The sequence below is a fragment of the Populus alba genome, chromosome 7 (assembly GCF_005239225.2).
Source record: "Populus alba chromosome 7, ASM523922v2, whole genome shotgun sequence".
In the NCBI taxonomy this organism is placed as follows: Eukaryota; Viridiplantae; Streptophyta; class Magnoliopsida; order Malpighiales; family Salicaceae; genus Populus; species Populus alba.
The window spans coordinates 5268042-5285517 of NC_133290.1; the positions used below are offsets into that span (position 1 = coordinate 5268042).

Below are 17476 nucleotides of genomic sequence, written 5' to 3' on the forward strand. Positions count from 1 at the left end.
CTTCTTTTTTTTATAAATTTGAATTTTCTTATTTGTTTGGATTTTTCTTATCAATATTGACCTTGAATGAGGAAAATCAGTGATTTTAAAAATAACACGTTAAAAAGTTGAATGCCGTTCCAAAGATGCTTGAAATTTAAATTCCTTTGAGACGATGCTGAAAGTACTAAAAAACGATGCAAATATATTAGAAAAACGTATTTTTTTGGATTTTTTTAAATTTTTTTTCAAAAAGATGGGTAAAAATTGGGTAGCAACAATGACAATGAACAAGCGATCAAGCCAGTTTGGTGATATTTTATACCGACCGAATATTCTGTCGGTATATACGTCAGTAAACTTATACCGACAGATTTGTTCCGTTGGTGATGGTTGGTGACGTAGCAGACATTGTCCAATGCGACGGAGTTTTTCTGTCGGTAAATCCCTGTGTAATTGTTTTTTTTTTTTTTTTTTTAATTATTTTGAAAAAATAATATAAATTAATGGTAATACAAACCAATTATGCAAATAAAATTTATATTAAGCAACAAAAACTCAAAGTGAAATAATATTCATTACAAAATGAATGTGTTTCAAAAAAACATTAAACAAAATTTTAAATGTAAATAATGTTCTTTGGGGGTTAGGCAGCCAAAAAGGATTAGACGCACATGTTCCACCTTGTGTCATGTTCATGACCATTTGCCGAAGCTCTTCATAGGCCGCTCTTTGTTGTTCAGACTCTGCTCTGTGTTGTTCGTTCGCCAATCTTTGCTCTTCTTTGAGTTGTGTGTATGCCTCTGATAGGTGGTCGCACCTTTGCTGCAAGGCCACAAACTCCTTAGATTGGGAGCTCGATACAGATTGGGAGCTCCCAGCGGTTGAAGCAGTACCGGTCGACCGCAAGTTGGCCGCGGTAGTGTTGGAGAGCCCGTAAATCCCATTTTTATCGAGTCCACCTGACGATCCAGCCTCCATCCACAAATCCGGATCGAATTCTGGATGGGTCGATGGATCGTCCCCGTATCTCTCCCTCAATCGATTATTATAGGTCTCCTGAAAAAAAAATCATCATATTCAATTCAATAAACATAATAATAACTTACAAAATAAAATGGTTGAACAAACATACCACAAAATGTTGAGCACGGTTGTCAACGAACTGTTGCGTCCCTTTTTGGCGGTCATGACTTCGCACGTGCGTCTCCACAAACAGCTCCATAGGGCTCGGCTCACGTCCAAGAGACGTAGCCTATAATGAAAAAAATGTATTAATAACAAATTAATTGAACGATATATTTCATTTAAATTAATCTTACCATCCGTTTCGCATGTGCAGAAAACGGAACGGAGCTGCCGGTGTGCGTTGTCACCAGCACCAGACTGTGAGCGTCAAGTGAACCGCTCAGACGTCACGTGCTGAAGATTGTGCGGCCATATATCTTCCGGGATGTATATTGGTTTGAAATCCCTCCAAACCGCAACATCGTTCCAGCCTTGGAACCCCTTATCCCTCGCTGTTTTTTTTGCTTTTTTCTGGGTGTCATACAAAAAATCACGCAACCTAATTCACGCATGAAAAAATTACATTTCGAAACATAAATAATTTTGTAAAAAAAAGTCGTATTGTTTTCGATGTTACCTAATTGCCGCGTGATTTTCCCACACCCTCCTCACAACAGTGTCATGTTCATCGTCCCAGTAGAATCGATGCTGTATATAAGAAAATAATTTTTTAAAATGTTAATAATTTATTTACAATTATAACTAGAATTTATTAGAAATAAGCTGAAAATTATATATTAACACGAACCTCAAATCTACGAAACCATGCATTGATTTGAGGCATCCATTCACAGATGTCTGGATATCTGACTCCATTGAAACAATGGAATCTCCATCGACGCTTTAAAACGCCGATGATATTACTCGGGCGGCCTCAATGTTTGTGAACCTGAAAAGAAATGAAATTAATTTGTGATTACTTCATAAATTATGTTTAAATTTTTTTTTATATATAAAAAAAAAACTAAAACCTTAACAAACTTACATTGAAAGATCGGTCCTTCCACTGTGCTCGTACTGCGGGTAAATTCATTCGGTCTTCGAAGGCACGCCGCTTCTGCGATGTGAAAACATAGCTGGAAGAGGCAGCATCGGTTGACGGCACAGGTGGTGTAGGTGCCGTCTTCTTGAGAGGCACCTAAGGAAACATCATCATCGCTACTAGACGAACTTGATTCGACTGGACGTGAACGACCAGCTCTGGTTTTCATTTTGCGCATCTAAACAATTTATATTAATAATTGTATAATAAAATTCAAAGTTTAAAAAAAATTTGGCAGCACCTCCCCTATCTGGGATACTACCCAAATCCACAAACCTGCAAATATCAACAATAGCCACAACCAATTGAACCAATCTATACTAATTATTCCAACATATTCAACTATTAATCCTAAGATAAATTCAACGTTACAATTACAATTCACAAATTAATCAAATAATTATATTCAAAACAATAAAAAATATGACAAAAAATAAATTCAATAAATTCAACAAATTATACTTCAACAAATTAATCATTATAATTCAACATTAACAATTATAATTCAACAAATTAATCATTAATTATGACAACAAAACAATAAAAATATTCAAAAAATTCAAAAAAAAAAAAACCTACATCAATAAAAGGAACGAAATATACTACATTAATAATGTGACAAATTCAAAACTTTATCTACATTAAAAAAAAAACACAAAACAAAAAAATAACAAAAATACAAAACACAACTAAAAATAATTAAAAGTAAATATAATTAAAATTTTGGAAATCAATAATTATTCCAACAACGCAATTATTATTCTAAGGTAAATTCAACTTAACAATATTAATTCAATAAATTAATCATATATTATATAGCCAATACAACAATAAATTATATTCAATAAATTAAAAAAAATATAGACTAACAATTAAAATTAACAAATATTCAACAAAATTCAAAAAATTCAAAAAAAATTCAAATATTTCAACTTTAACTAATTCTAAGTTAAATTAACTAATAACATTCTAACCAACACAACAAGAAAAATATTAAAAAATTCAAAAAAAAAACCTACATCAAGAAAAGGAACGAAATATACATACCTTAATAATGTGTCAAATTCAAAAACTTATCTAACATTTGCAACAAAAAACACAAAAATAAAAACAACTAAAAAAAAATAAAATAAATTAGAAAAAAAAACACATACCTTTTAATATGATGAAGATTTACAACACCAAATCTTTGCTAGAGATTAAAGGGTGAAAAGTGTTTAAGGGATTGAGGGAAAAAATGAAAAATCTGAGGTGAAAAAACGGAGGAGAAGTGAAGCGGCGGTGAGAAGAAGAAAAAATGAGGCGAAGCGGCGGGGGCTGGAACTTATAGGTCAGTTTTATCGACGGACTCAACCGACGGAACTATATTCGTCGGTAAAAAGGTAAAAAATTCCATCGGTAACAGGTCAAAAATCCGTCGATATTTTTTGAATTTCGCCCCGAATTTTTAAAAGCCCTCCATATTTTTCGCAGTCCGTCGGTGATTCCGTCGGTACTATGACAAGTTCAGAGGCGCATTAATTCACACACTTTGGAAATCGCGCGGGTCCGTCGGTATTTCTGTCGTAATATGTTGTGACCGACAAATTATCGACTGACCTATTCCGTCGGTATTAGCGTCGCAAATCTGTCGGTGAATCCGTCGGTCATTGTGGCATTTTGTTGTAAATATTTTCGAACTCTCTGTGAGATACCAACGGACTATAATCTGTCGGTATACCCGTCGCTGATTGTGGCATTTTGTTGTAAATATTTTCGAACTCTCTGTGAGATACCGACGGACTATAATCCGTCGGTATACCCGTCGCTGATTGTGGCATTTTGTTGTAAATATTTTCAAACTCTCTGTGAGATACCGACGAATTATAATCCGTTGGTGTATGTGTCGGTGAAGCCTTCGGTAATGTCGTCGGTGTTGGTGGCATTTCGTGTAATTAATTTCGAACTCTCTGTGATATACCGACGGATCACTATCCGTCGGTAAGATTGCATGATGCAGGAAAGGTTGTCTTTGTATTGCCTGTTTACCTTCCTGCAGAAACCTAACTGATAAACTGTCCATCACATAAACACAATAACCACATTGCTTAAACAGTAAATATTTTGTTTTACAAAATACATCATCTATAATCTAAATTACATGAGACAAATGTTTTTACATAGGGCTTATTTTCATAATTAGTCAGAATTTTCTTCTTCTTCCTCATCAGTTGAATTGTCATCATCTTCATCGCAATCTTCAATATGGATATCATCTTCTTCATCGACATTTGCTTGTCCGCTAGAGTTGAGACCAACATTCAACTCCTCTCCGTCAATATCAACAAGACTATCATCGAGAACTCGAAAATTTGAATTTTCTTCCAATTCAATCGAAGGAGCAACTCGATATGGTTTAACCAACTCACGAACTTGAAAGACTTCATCTCGCACACTTGTGTCTTCGTTCTCATCCTGAACAACCTCGACACGACCCCGTGGTTTCGTTTTTAAAACGGAAAACCAATCAACTCTTGAACGACCCTTTCTAAATGAAGGGATGTATGTGTAATAAACTTGCTGACATTGCTTTGCAAAAACAAAGACATCGTTTATGTTGTGGAGTCTAGCTTTTGAGTTGATTTCGACCAGACCATGGTGCAGATCAACTCTGATTCCTCTGTCTGTCGTGTCATACCAATAGCATTTGAATAAAAACACTTTATTCTGCTCGCTATGATATTGCAGTTCGACGACCTCTTCTAATCTACCATAGTAGTCAACTTCTAACTGGCTACTTGTGGATCCCTTAACACAAACACCGCAGTTGTATGTCTTTCTTCCTTACCCGTATTCTTCAGTATGGAAAACATATCCATTGACAAAATACCCGTTGTAGCACCTAACTTTTCTTTCAGGGCCGAGGCTTAATGAACACAAATGACTTGGGCGCACTCTTCCCATTGATAAACCTTGTAAATAAATGTAATTAAATGTACATCAATACATGTAAATGAACGAGAATCTCGTAATGACATGCATACGTTAGAATGAGTTTTTGATATGGCTTTACATGTGTTCTGAACCATGTGGCAAATTGTTCATCTTGTAATTGAAAGATCTGGATTCGGTCAGCTGCGATTATTGGAGAGCAAATATTGTCGATATTGCCTGCAAGTGATAATGAGTGTATGATATTACAATATATATTAACAATATATTACTGACAAAGTTTAATTAGTATTACACATATATAGACTTACTGAATAAATGGTCTCAGCTCATCACAGTTAAATAGAACATAGTTGTGTGCTTGTTTGAATTCTATTTCCGACAAATATCTTCCTCTTACGGCATTTTTAGGTGTGGTCGTCCAGTATTGGAGAATATTGACAAGTTCCACTAGAAGGCACTTCACCACCATCATCCCATGGAACGCGATTGATTCTTGTTCTCAGATGAGGTTCGAAATATATGAGATAAATGTTGATATCTCTTCAACAATATAGGCCTCAGATATCGAAGCCTCAAACATGCGCCTTGTTCTTAACCTTTTTTTTTAATTAAACAAGGTACCTGCATTGAAGTACAATTCAAGTATTTTCAATAAAAAAACATAGAAAATACTTTAAGATATAATTCCATTGCAACTGTAATATCTCACCGTTCGAATGGGTTACATCCATCTATACTGGACCGGTCCTCCAGCTTTTGCTCGAACGGTAGATGTATAGGAGATGCTTCCATTGAGTCAAAAAATGAAGGAGGGAATATCATCTCAAGTTTGCATAGTGTCTCGATGATATTCGTTTGAAACATCTCAATGTGCTCAACATTCATCTTGCTGGAGCATATATCTCTGAAGAAATGACTGATCTCCGTTAGTGCATCCCATATTCCTTTGGCAACAAATCACGAAAAGCTAATGGGATGAGTGTTTGCATAAACACGTGGTAGTCATGGCTCTTCATTCCATACAATCTGCAGTCCTCTATGTTAACAAGCTTGATATGTTCGATGCATGTCCATCCGGGAAACGCAGACTCTTAAGCCATTTGTAGACTAGCAGTTGTGCATTTTTCTCTAACACGAAGCTTGCCTTGTTTGCAACCCGTGACTCGTCATAAACCAACTCCATATTTTTACGGTTACAGTATAACTATATCCAATCTAGCCTTCATGTTGTCCTTTGTCTTCCCCTTCACATCCATGACAGTGTTGAAAATATTCTCAAACAAGTTCTTTTCGATGTGCATGACGTCAAGGTTATGGCAGAGAAGATTAGTCTTCCAATACGGAAGCTCACAAAAGATACTTCGCTTACCCAATTATGGTCAAACCAAAAACCAGGAAACTTTTGCTTACCTGATTGAAGGCCAAACACAATGTCACCGTACTCTGATACAACATGATGCAATTCTTCACCAGAAAGACACGGGGATGCAACATCTTTTTCAACTATACCAACAAAGAAATCTTTTCTGTTCTTTCTGAACCTGTGATTAAGTGGCTTTACCTCCGTTTGCTAGCGTGAATGCCTTGTTGTTTTCCATGCAGTATGGACATGCGAGTTTCTCATGCGTGCTCCAACCAGAAAGCATTCCATAAGCTGGAAAATCACTGATAGTCCACATCAAAGCCGCCCTCATAAGGAAATTTTGTTTCCTCGATATATCATAAGTCAGAGATCCGGAGGACCACAACTGCGCCAGCTCATCTATCAACGGTCGAAGACAAACATCTATATTCTGCCCCGGGCTGCTTGGAAGGTATGACAGTAGATAGAAACATGATCCAGCCTCATACACATTCCCGGTGGCAGTACAAACTGTGAGAATGACCGGCCAACAAGAATAGCAGCAGCAATGACCCAAATGTTGAACCCGTCTGTACACAACCCAAGTTGAAACATTCTTTGATTCAGCAGAAAATCAGGATGACATTGTTAAAGCGTTTCCACGCTTCGCCATCAGAAGGATGCACCATCACACCATCAACGGGCATCGTGTGTTTGTGCCATGTCATGTGCTCAGCAGTCCTTGGTGACATAAATAACCTCTGCAGTCTAGTGTGATCGGAAAATATCTAAGTTTTATATGCCACTAGAGTCTTCCCCCCTGCCAGTTCTGGTTTGTAACGGAATGCCCGCATGTCATGCACTCGGTCATCTCAGCATTTTCAAGTAGTATAACATGCAGAAGTTAGGGCACATGTCAATTTCTCTGGTATCCTAAACGAGGGTTTCATCATGGACTTCGCAGCATAGAAGTTCTCTTTGAGCCTGTCCCTTCATGTAAAATGCTTCTTGCCCAATCAATAATTTTTTTCATACCTGGCTCACTCAACCCGTGATCTGACTTAATGGTGAACACCTGTGCCACAGCCGATAATTTACTGTGGTTTGTGCAGCCATCCCATAATGGTTCGTCAGAATCTTTCAACAAATCAAAAAACCTAGCTGCCTCTGCATTAGGTTCTTCTTCTACGATTGACATTGATTGACATTATCTTGATTCATTCTCATTGCATCCATAACCATGTTTCTGTAAGGATTAGTGTTGTCATTTTGCCGTTTCATGCACGTTGCTAGCACTAGAAGTTGACCCAAACCACCGTTTCTCCCATTCTCCTATTACTAACAAATACCTCTCCATGTGCATACCAACACTCTAATCCTCCACAAACACTTTGTGTAGAAATGCATCATTACAACATCTGGATGCAGATACTTTTTATTTGACACTTCCTGCATGGACACCTAATACCGCCTCCAGTAAATTTTGGGAATAGATGTGCGAAATTAATAAAACCCTGAACCCCGTTACAATAATCCATCCTCCGCAATCCTTGGGGTGAATCTAGATACATCCATGAACGATCATCCATGACTTTCTATCGAACCTCTATAAAAAGGACCCATTAAGCAAGCTCTTAATTATTTCAAAACATAACATGTAATTCGGTAATTCTACAAATTAAGTTTTAACAATTTTCAAACAAATAAAATCTTACAAAATCTAAAACAAACCATAACAAGTATAAAATTATACATTCATATACTACAAGTTTGTTTGAGAAATAACGATAAAACATGTTACATCTACTAAAAAAAATACTATACTAAAAAAACAATAAAATTGACATTTAAATAATGTTAAAATTTTGAAAGATAGAATTACTTACAAAAAATGATAAAAATCCGTCGGTAAATCAGAACACGGATGCTGTGACCACAAAACTTCAAGAAATACAACTTGTTGTGCTGAGATGAGGAAGATTTTTGTTTTGGGGCGAGGGGGGGCTGGTTATTTTGCAGATGGGAGGGTTAGGATTAGGAAGAAGAAGGAGAAATGGGGAGAGAGTGACGGCAGAGTGGCCATATATTCACTTTTGCCGACGGACTTACCGACGGTTTTGATTCCGTCGGTGAATCCGTCGGCGAAACCGTCGGTACTTCTGACGGGCAATCGACACGTCACCGCACGGACCTGCTATTCAAATCCCTCAGTGATTACATCGGTATTTTTAACGGTGCACCGGTCACGTCACCGGTACGGATCTGGCATTTCAAATCCGTCGGTGATTCCGTCAGAAAAATCACCCGCCAAAACCTCTGCGCCACCTACCCGCCCTTTTTTCATTAATTCTGAATTTTCTGTCGGTAATTCGGTCAGTAATTACCGACGGACTTATTCCGTCGGTAATTACCGACCAAATTACCGACGAATATTGTCCGTCAGTGATTTCGGCCGAAAAATACCGACAGAAAAAATTCCGCCGGTATGTCCGTTGGTATTTAGCAAATTTCTGGTGGTGAAAGTTAATATTTAAAGTAAGATATAATTAACTTGCTCTAATACAATGTAGAAGTTTAGAATATAAAAGAGTTTCACAATTCCATAATTTAATTATATATATTTTATTCAACTTATGTATAAATATATTGTCATACAACAAAATATATAATGAAATAGAATAGAGCAAATTATACAAGATGTTTCATCATCCTCCTTAAGATGACTGAAATAATTTTGTGATTGTCTTGAATTGTTCTCTCCCTTGATTTCTTCCTTTTGTTAATCAGGAAATAGCCAAGAATATTTTACTGGATTATTTCTAATAATAACAAAACCCCATTTTTCGCTATATGATGAGGAAATTATCGAGGATCTAACTCAGTAATTGAAAATCTCATTCTTCGATGGTGGGACAGTCTTAAGCTGGATTGCGTCATCCTTGAAGTATAGCTGATCAATGAAGAAGCTGGTTGATCTGTTCTTCTGCTAATAAAAAATGCTGGTTTAGAAGGTATTTGTAAAGTAAAAGAAGAGTTGCTTAGCATCAGAAAACTGCAGCAATTGTGGCCTGTCAGCTACATTTTCTTGAACGCAGAGTAACCCTATGTGGATGCATCTCATCATTGCAGCTGCTGAGTCGTTCCTCAAATGGGATCTATAAGATCTAAAGCAGTCGCTTCCCTCCAACGTCTCCATGCCTACAAAATTTTATCCGAAGTGAATTCACAATATTGAAGGGTAAATCTTCCAATGATGTGTTTGATTTGTAGATAGTTGTACTTACATGGCTCGTAAGGTGCTCTATGTCATCTCCATCTTGGAAACTAGGTTTTTGACCGCTCACAATCTCCAAGACTAGCACTCCAAAACTAAACACATCTGACTTGACCGAGAACTGTCTTTTCCTTGCATATTCCGGAGCAATATAGCCACTGAAATGGTACATTAACAGATCTTAGTTTGCAATGGTGCGAATCATAAGCATTCAGTATTCACACCTCTTCATTATTGCTGTAAATTAGACTTACAAGTTCCAGCTATCCTCGATGCAGCATCATGAGTTTGATCAGTTTTCATTAACTTTGCCATTCCAAAATCTGAAATTTTAGCATTCATGTTTCCATCTAACAGAATGTTGCTAGGCTTGAGATCACGATGAATAATCCGGAGCTGAGAATCTTGATGCAGGTACAGAATCCCTCTAGCTATGCCTTCTATGATTTTGTAGCGCTTCTCCCAATCCAGGATGAATCGTTTGTTTGGATCTAAGCGTTCATAAAATGAGAGCTTCAGAAACTTCGGAAAACTTGTCTATAGAATTTGACACTATTTATAATTCCCTTACAAAACATGAATTTTGATCTGATAAAAAAAAAAATGATGAGGAAAAAAAAAATTTACAAGATAATGTGGAATTCAGGGTTACCATGTATAAATTTGATCGAGACTTGAATTAGGCACAAACTCGTAGATTAGAAGCTTTTCTGTTCCTTCCAAGCAGAACCCCAGTAACCTAACAAGATTCCGGTGATCAAGTTTGGCTAGTAGCCGTACCTCATTCTTAAATTCAACTTCTCCTTGCCCAGAATTACTTGATAATCTCTTTACAGCTATAGCTTGTCCGTCTGCAAGTATACCCTGAAGCGTATATCCATTGAGAAAAAGAAACAGAGAAAATTAAGTGCATCAATTTGAAATATGAATTAACCTTCAAAGTTCTTTTTTTATTTTTTTTTTAAATAAAAAAAAATCGATACCGTTTATTTTCTACTATTATAATAAAGTACCTTGTAAACAGCACCAAAACCACCTTGTCCAAGCTTATTATCATCAGAGAAGTCGTTTGTTGCAAGTTTGATGGTGGCGAATTTGAATTCCCAGCATTTTGTGATACTAATTTCATCGAAATCTTCACAAAAAGCAAGTTGTTAATGTTTTGTTTCCAAAGTTAATTGTAGGATGTTTGGAAGAAAAAACAAATTATCTAGTGAATTTGATTCGTATTAATGAATGAAACCCAAGCTGTTTACTATGTAAAGAACCAATAAGCAACAACTTACTTTTGACCTCTTGCTTTGGCTTCCTAAAACAGAAAATGGTGAGAATAAGGATAACAAGTGCCAAGAAGATAGCTGTAGGGACGATGGTAACAATAACTGTCCGAGAAGCAGTATTCTCCTTCCCTGCCAAGCACAGCCATGTTTGAGATAGAAATTACAGAAGCGGAAACTGGAAACCGTGAAACAAGTGAAATAATTTCAGTATAGAAAAAGAAGTTAGCCAACCTTTCCTGATTGTGGTATTGGTTGGCGGAGGAGAACTAATAACAAATGGAGGAGATGGTGGAGGTGGAGATGGAGATGGTGGTGGAGATGGAGATGTTAGTTGAGGAAATAAGTTGTAGTAGGGATACAAATCCCACCGAAAAACACAGTTTGGTTTCATGACAATACCTCCTTGATACCCGTAGCAACAACTTTTATAGTCATCTACGGATTGTTGTAGGCAAACACTGCAATTACTCGGTGATACATCAGGAGTGCACTGCATAAATACATAAATTTTTTGAGAGGATGATAGGTCTGCTGTCTCAGCTGCTGGCATAAGCCTGGATGAGCTCGTGGAAGCTATTGTTACTGTGTCTGTCATCAAACCACTCCAAATTTGAAGAAACTGTCTAAAATTTGCGTAAATGATACCCGTATTATATCCAGCTTCAGTAGGAGATAGCTCAAGTGATCCTAAAAAATAACGATTCCCATAATGTACAATACATGGAACCGGATTCCCTCCCCATGAAATTGCTTCTTTTTTGGTTTGGACATCCCGCCATGAGAGTTCGAATAGCATCATTGACGCAGCTGGAACAATTTTCAGCTGATGGGGAAGCCATACAGAGCACAAGACCATAAACTGTGTCATTGCCTAAACCTATTGTAGTATTGTAGAAACCCCCATTGTTTGTGACATTGGAAGCTGTCAAATTGAGGCTAAAAGCTTAATTCTTCATTGAAACTTTGTAGAATATATACAAGAAAATCATATCTCAGCATTTAGTGTGTGAGATATTATAGGCTATTGTTTAGGAATTAATATAGCTTAAATATTCTAAATATAGTATTTGCTAATTTACAGCTTTTGTTAACACTCCCCCTCAAGTTGGTGAGTAGATATCATCAACTCCCAACTTGTCAAGTGAATTGTGGAATGTCCTGCTTGACACTGCCTTTGTCAAAATATCTGCTAGTTGGTCTTCGGTCTTCACAAATGGAATCTGAATTATTTTGGCCTCTAGTTTTTCCTTAATGAAGTGACGATCTACTTCCACATGTTTTGTTCGATCATGTTGTACTGGGTTGTGTGCTAGTGCTATCGCCGCTTTGTTGTCACAGAAGAGTCTTATTGCGTCAATTGGAGGATAGCCAACTTCAATGAGCAATTCTCTTAGCCATAGCATTTCACATATTCCTTTGGTCATGCCTCGAAATTCAGCCTCTGCACTGGATAATGCTACCACCTTCTGTTTTTTGCTTCTCCATGAAACTAGATTTCCTCCAACAAATGTAAAGTAGCCCGAAGTAGATCGTCTGTCAGTAATGTTTCCTGCCCAATCAGCATCCGTATACCCTTCAATGTTCAGATGTTTGATTTTTGACAACATAAGGCCTTTTCCTGGAGATGATTTCAGATACCTAAGGATTTCGAATTACTGCATTCATATGATCTTCACTCGATTATGCATAAACTGACTTACCACACTTACTGCGTAAGTTATATCTGGTCGTGTATGGGACAAGTATATTAGTTTCCCAACTAATCGTTGATATCTCTCCTTGTTGGTAGGTGTTTGATCTGCACAGTCTTTAAGCCATGATTCTGCACTATTGGAGTGTCAACTGGTTTACAATCTAACATACCAGTTTCTGATAGCAGGTATAATACGTATTTCCTTTGTGAAAGGAAAATGTTTCTTGTTGACCTTGCCACCTCAATTCCCAGAAATATTTCAGCCCCCAAATCCTTCATTTTCAATTCAGATGCCAAATTCTTCTGGAGCCGAGAAATCTCTTATGTATCATCTCCTGTAATTATCATATCATCCACATAAATTATTAGTGCAGTTACATACCCTTGTCTATGTTTCAGAATAAGTATGATCCGAGTTGCACTGTTTGAATCCATATTCTTCATTGCTGAAGTAAATCGCCCAAACCATGCTCTTGGTGACTGTTTTAGTCCATATAATGCCTTTTGTAGCTTGCACACTGTCTTTTCTGCAGAGTTAGTGTTGTATCCAGGTGGAATGTCCATGTAAACTTCTTCCTCAAGATCTCCATGAAGAAATGCATTCTTCACATCAAGTTGGTGTAGCGGCCAATCTTGATTAACTACTAGGGATAGTAGAACTCGAACCGTGGTCAATTTGGCTACTGGAGAAAAGTCTCTTGGTAGTCTATACCATATGTTTGGGTAAATCCTTTCGCCACCAATCGTGCCTTGTATCTTTCAATAGTTCCATCTGCTTTATGTTTAATAGAGAACACCCATCTGCATCCCACAGTTCGTTTTCCTTTCGGCAAAGGAACCAAACTCCATGTGTGATTTTTGTTTAATGCCTCCATTTCTGTCATTATCGCTTGAGACCATTCTGGTGAGGATAGTGCTTCCCGTATATCTCCAGGAATATGTGTTGAAGAGAGTTGGTGGGCAAAAGCTTGCAAAGGTTGCGATAACTTGTGGGATGAAACATGATTAGCAATAGGGTATCTTTGATTTTCTGCCGCATACTCTGGGAGTACCGTTTTGGAGGTTTCCCTCGATTGTGCCTGAAAGGGAGTTTATATCCAACAGAAGTATTTATTTCATTAGAAGATAGGATTGGTTGTATTACCTCAGATATATTCTCTTGAAGGAGTTTGGTCTTCAGGTACTGTCAAAGAGGAGGTCTTGAGTGTGTATTGTTGGCTGAACTGGAGGCTCCGCTGACTGAAACTGGTGGCTCCACAGATGCTTTTTCGTTTCAAATTCCAGATTTATCCATTTCTCACTTTTAAAGATGGCTCCCCCTGAGAGGGAGAAGTGATAATTGTTCGGAAAAATAGTACTCCGACTCTAAAAAAGTGACATCCATGTAATATACATTGCGCCGAGTGGGTGGATGATAACACTGATAACCTTTTTGATGTGTTCCATATCCCAAGAACACACATCGGATAGCACATGGGTCTAGCTTGGTGCGCTGATTTTATGAATATGGACAAATGCAACACTCCCCAAATACCCGTGGGGCGAGCATCAATATAGATGAAGGGTCGGTATGTGGACAAAGCTTGTAGTGGTGTTCGGAAGTTTCAGTACTCTTGAAGGCATTTTGTTCATAAGATATACTGCAGTAACAACAGCTTCATTCCAAAGATAACGTGGCATATTTGCACCAATAAGAAGTGCCCGAGCAGTTTCCAGAATGTGCCGATTTTTTCGTTCGGCAATGCCATTTTGTTGAGGTGTTTGACACAAGAGTTTCATGAAGTAGCCATGTAATTGCAAGTACTGTGGAAGAGATGATTATCATATTCCCTACCATTATCTGTGCGAGAATCTGAATCTTACATGCAAATTGAGTTTGAACCATAGCATGAAACACCTTAAATATATTGAATACCTCATTTTTATTTTTCAGCAATAAAGCCAATTCATGCGAGTACAATCATCAATGAACGTGACAAACCAACGAATCCCATATGGGGTAGAAAATTGGTGAGGGTCCCCAAACATCAGAATGTATAATAGCAAATGGGTGTAGTACTCCGAGGAGAACTAAGGGGATATGGAACACGATGGTGTTTAGCAAAAATGCATGTAGCACACTTAAAATCCAAATAATCCACATCTTGAAATAAATTCAGAAATAAATACTTTAGATAACTGAATGACGGATGCCCTAAACCGAAATGCCATAGCCAAATCTGTTTGCTGTTCGGGTATCTGACGCTCCTTGCATACTGTTCGCTTTACCGATGCTCATATCCTCAACATAGTAGAGCCCCCCTCTTTTAGTACCACAACCAATTATCTCCTTGGTGAGAATATCCTGAAAAATACAAAAAGTTGGATACATTAGTACACAACAGTTTAACTCCTCAGTGACTTGTCCAACTGACAGTAGTTTATTGGACAATGATGGGACAAGTAATGTGTTGGATAACGAAATAGATGGAGAGATATCAACAGTCCCTGCTCCAGTAACTGGATATGTCACCCCATTAGCATTAGCAATACAGGAACGTTTAGGTATGGAAGTGATAATTAGGTCTGTCTCTTCATAAGTCATATGATCAGTAGCGCCGGAGTCAATGATCCAATCATTGCAATCATTGTGATCTGTACTTAGAAGAGCTATAGCACAGTTACCTGAATCACTGAGAGTAGAGGGTCCCTCAAATAGAAGGTTCGGAGAATCTACCATTGGTTGAGTAAGTGTAGGTTCAGTGTTCACCAAGGCTGCTCGACCTGTTTTGTTACTTCTGTCATTCTGTTTTTTTGTTTTAAAATTCTCCCACCAATCCGGATATCCATGTAATTTAAAGCATGTATCACGAGTATGCTTAGAATTATTACAGTGAGTGCATCCGATTTGGGTCTTGGATTGACTGTAATCCCGTGGAAGATTTTTTTTACTTGGGCCAGATTGGTCCAGCCGCAGCCCATCCAGCCGCAGCCCATCTTTATTCCCCTTATATTGGTCCGGTCCCATTACCAGCCCATATGCATTCTCAGCCCCCGGCCCACTTCTATTCAGCCCATCATCTCCCGTCAGCCCTTCCCCAAAACATTCAGCCTGTCTTCGTCCTTTGCTGCCTTCGTCCTGGCGCCCTCCTCCTCGTCGTGCGATGAGACCCATTCCAGCGTGGCCAAGCATCACAGACTGCCTGGAGTCTTCCTTCCGGACAAGAGCATATGCTTGCTCCACCGTGGGTAGTGATGGTAACTGGAGGACGTCGGCTCTCACATTGTCCAACCGATCATCCAACCCGTCTAAAAAGGTATAGACCCTGTCTTCTTGTTGTATTCGATTGAATTGTGCTATGTCTTGTGCACATTTCATTGGGTTGGGTCTCCGAAAATCGATCTCTCTCCACAGTCCTTGGAGATTGTTATAGTAGTTTTCTAGGGTTCCTCCATGTTGAGTCAATTGGGTGATTTTCTTCTTCAATTCATAGATTTGAGAAGTGTCAAACCCATCAAAATAGGTAGTAGCAATGGATTCCCACACTAATTGGGCGGTAGGGAATCTAATGAAGTTGCCAATCAAAGTTCCATGGAATTGATTAACCAACCTTTGACAATGGAGTTTTCGTTCTCCATTGTCTGAACGTTGGGTCTGTGGGTGTGGTTGGATAAATCCCCATTGATATACCCCAGTTTATCTCTCCCGAGATATACATCTCCATGATTTGAGACCATATAGCATAATTGGTACATTCAATTTGATACCTATCTGAGCAGCTGGGTGTTTGTTTGAGGTGGATTTTTGGGGTGGAATTAGTGGAATCTGGGGAACTTTGGGGAAGAATTGATGATATCGGGTCTGTAATCTCCATTGTACAGGAGAAGAGAAAAAATAAAATAAAAATATAGGGTTTACGCAGGATCTTCTGCTATGATACATGTCAAATGAGGCTAAAAGCTTAATTCTTCATTGAAACTTTGTAGAATATATACAAGAAAATCATATCTCAGCATTTAGTGTGTGAGATATTATAGGCTATTGTTTAGGAATTAATATAGCTTAAATATTCTAAATATAGTATTTGCTAATTTACAGCTTTTGTTAACAGAAGCTAGTGAACGGAGAGCAAGGTCTCGGTTTTTTGCGTAGGTGCTATTAGCTGTAAAGTTTCCTGTGGTATAACAGATCATTTGAGCATCGGTAAGAGTGATGCTTACGATAATAACATGTAAAAGAAGAGAGACGATAGTCTTAGAACCCATTTCAACAGAGGAAATATTAACTTCTGTTCACAATTTCTTTCTTCGTGAAAGAAATCCCTTGCATAGATGGTGTTTTATATACAAAGAGGCATGGCCAATTTGTTAACGAATTTAGGACAGAAAAAGAGGTAGCAATTTCGATGGTGCCATCTAGTGGAAAGTACTCTATATCTAGCTTTCGCGTAAGAACAGATCAAGGGAAGTTTTGATCGTGGGATTTTCTTAGAGAAAATGATCGGTATCACAGTGTGAAATGGTGACTTTACTTGCGGTCCCAATTCCTGACTGCTTAATTGCTTTACTTGTGGTACAAAATTATTCAAAGACTCCGTGGAAGACATGGACACATTGACCGTAGACAAAAAAAAAAAAGTCAATAGACTCAGTCACATGCAACTTTTTTTCTTTTCCCGTCCCATACTAACTTCTTGTTTGGTTTGAAGACTTACCGGATGTCCCACACTAGCGTTGCTGTGTTAGAATTTCAAAACTTTGATGTTGGAATAGCAAAACAATGTCATTAATTAATCGCTATAAACAACACGTTAGCGCATGGTCGCAGTTAGCCATTTGAGGTGTCGCTAATCTTCTTGCAAGTTTTTTTTTTTTTTTTTTTTAA

General features: G+C 37.9%; 1 pseudogene; it reads right to left on the minus strand.

Moving 5' to 3' along the window:
• Window positions 1-9227: 9227 nt before the first annotated feature.
• On the minus strand, window positions 9228-11918 carry LOC140955811 (cysteine-rich receptor-like protein kinase 34; annotated as a pseudogene).
• Between the last annotated feature and the right edge of the window lie 5558 nt (window positions 11919-17476).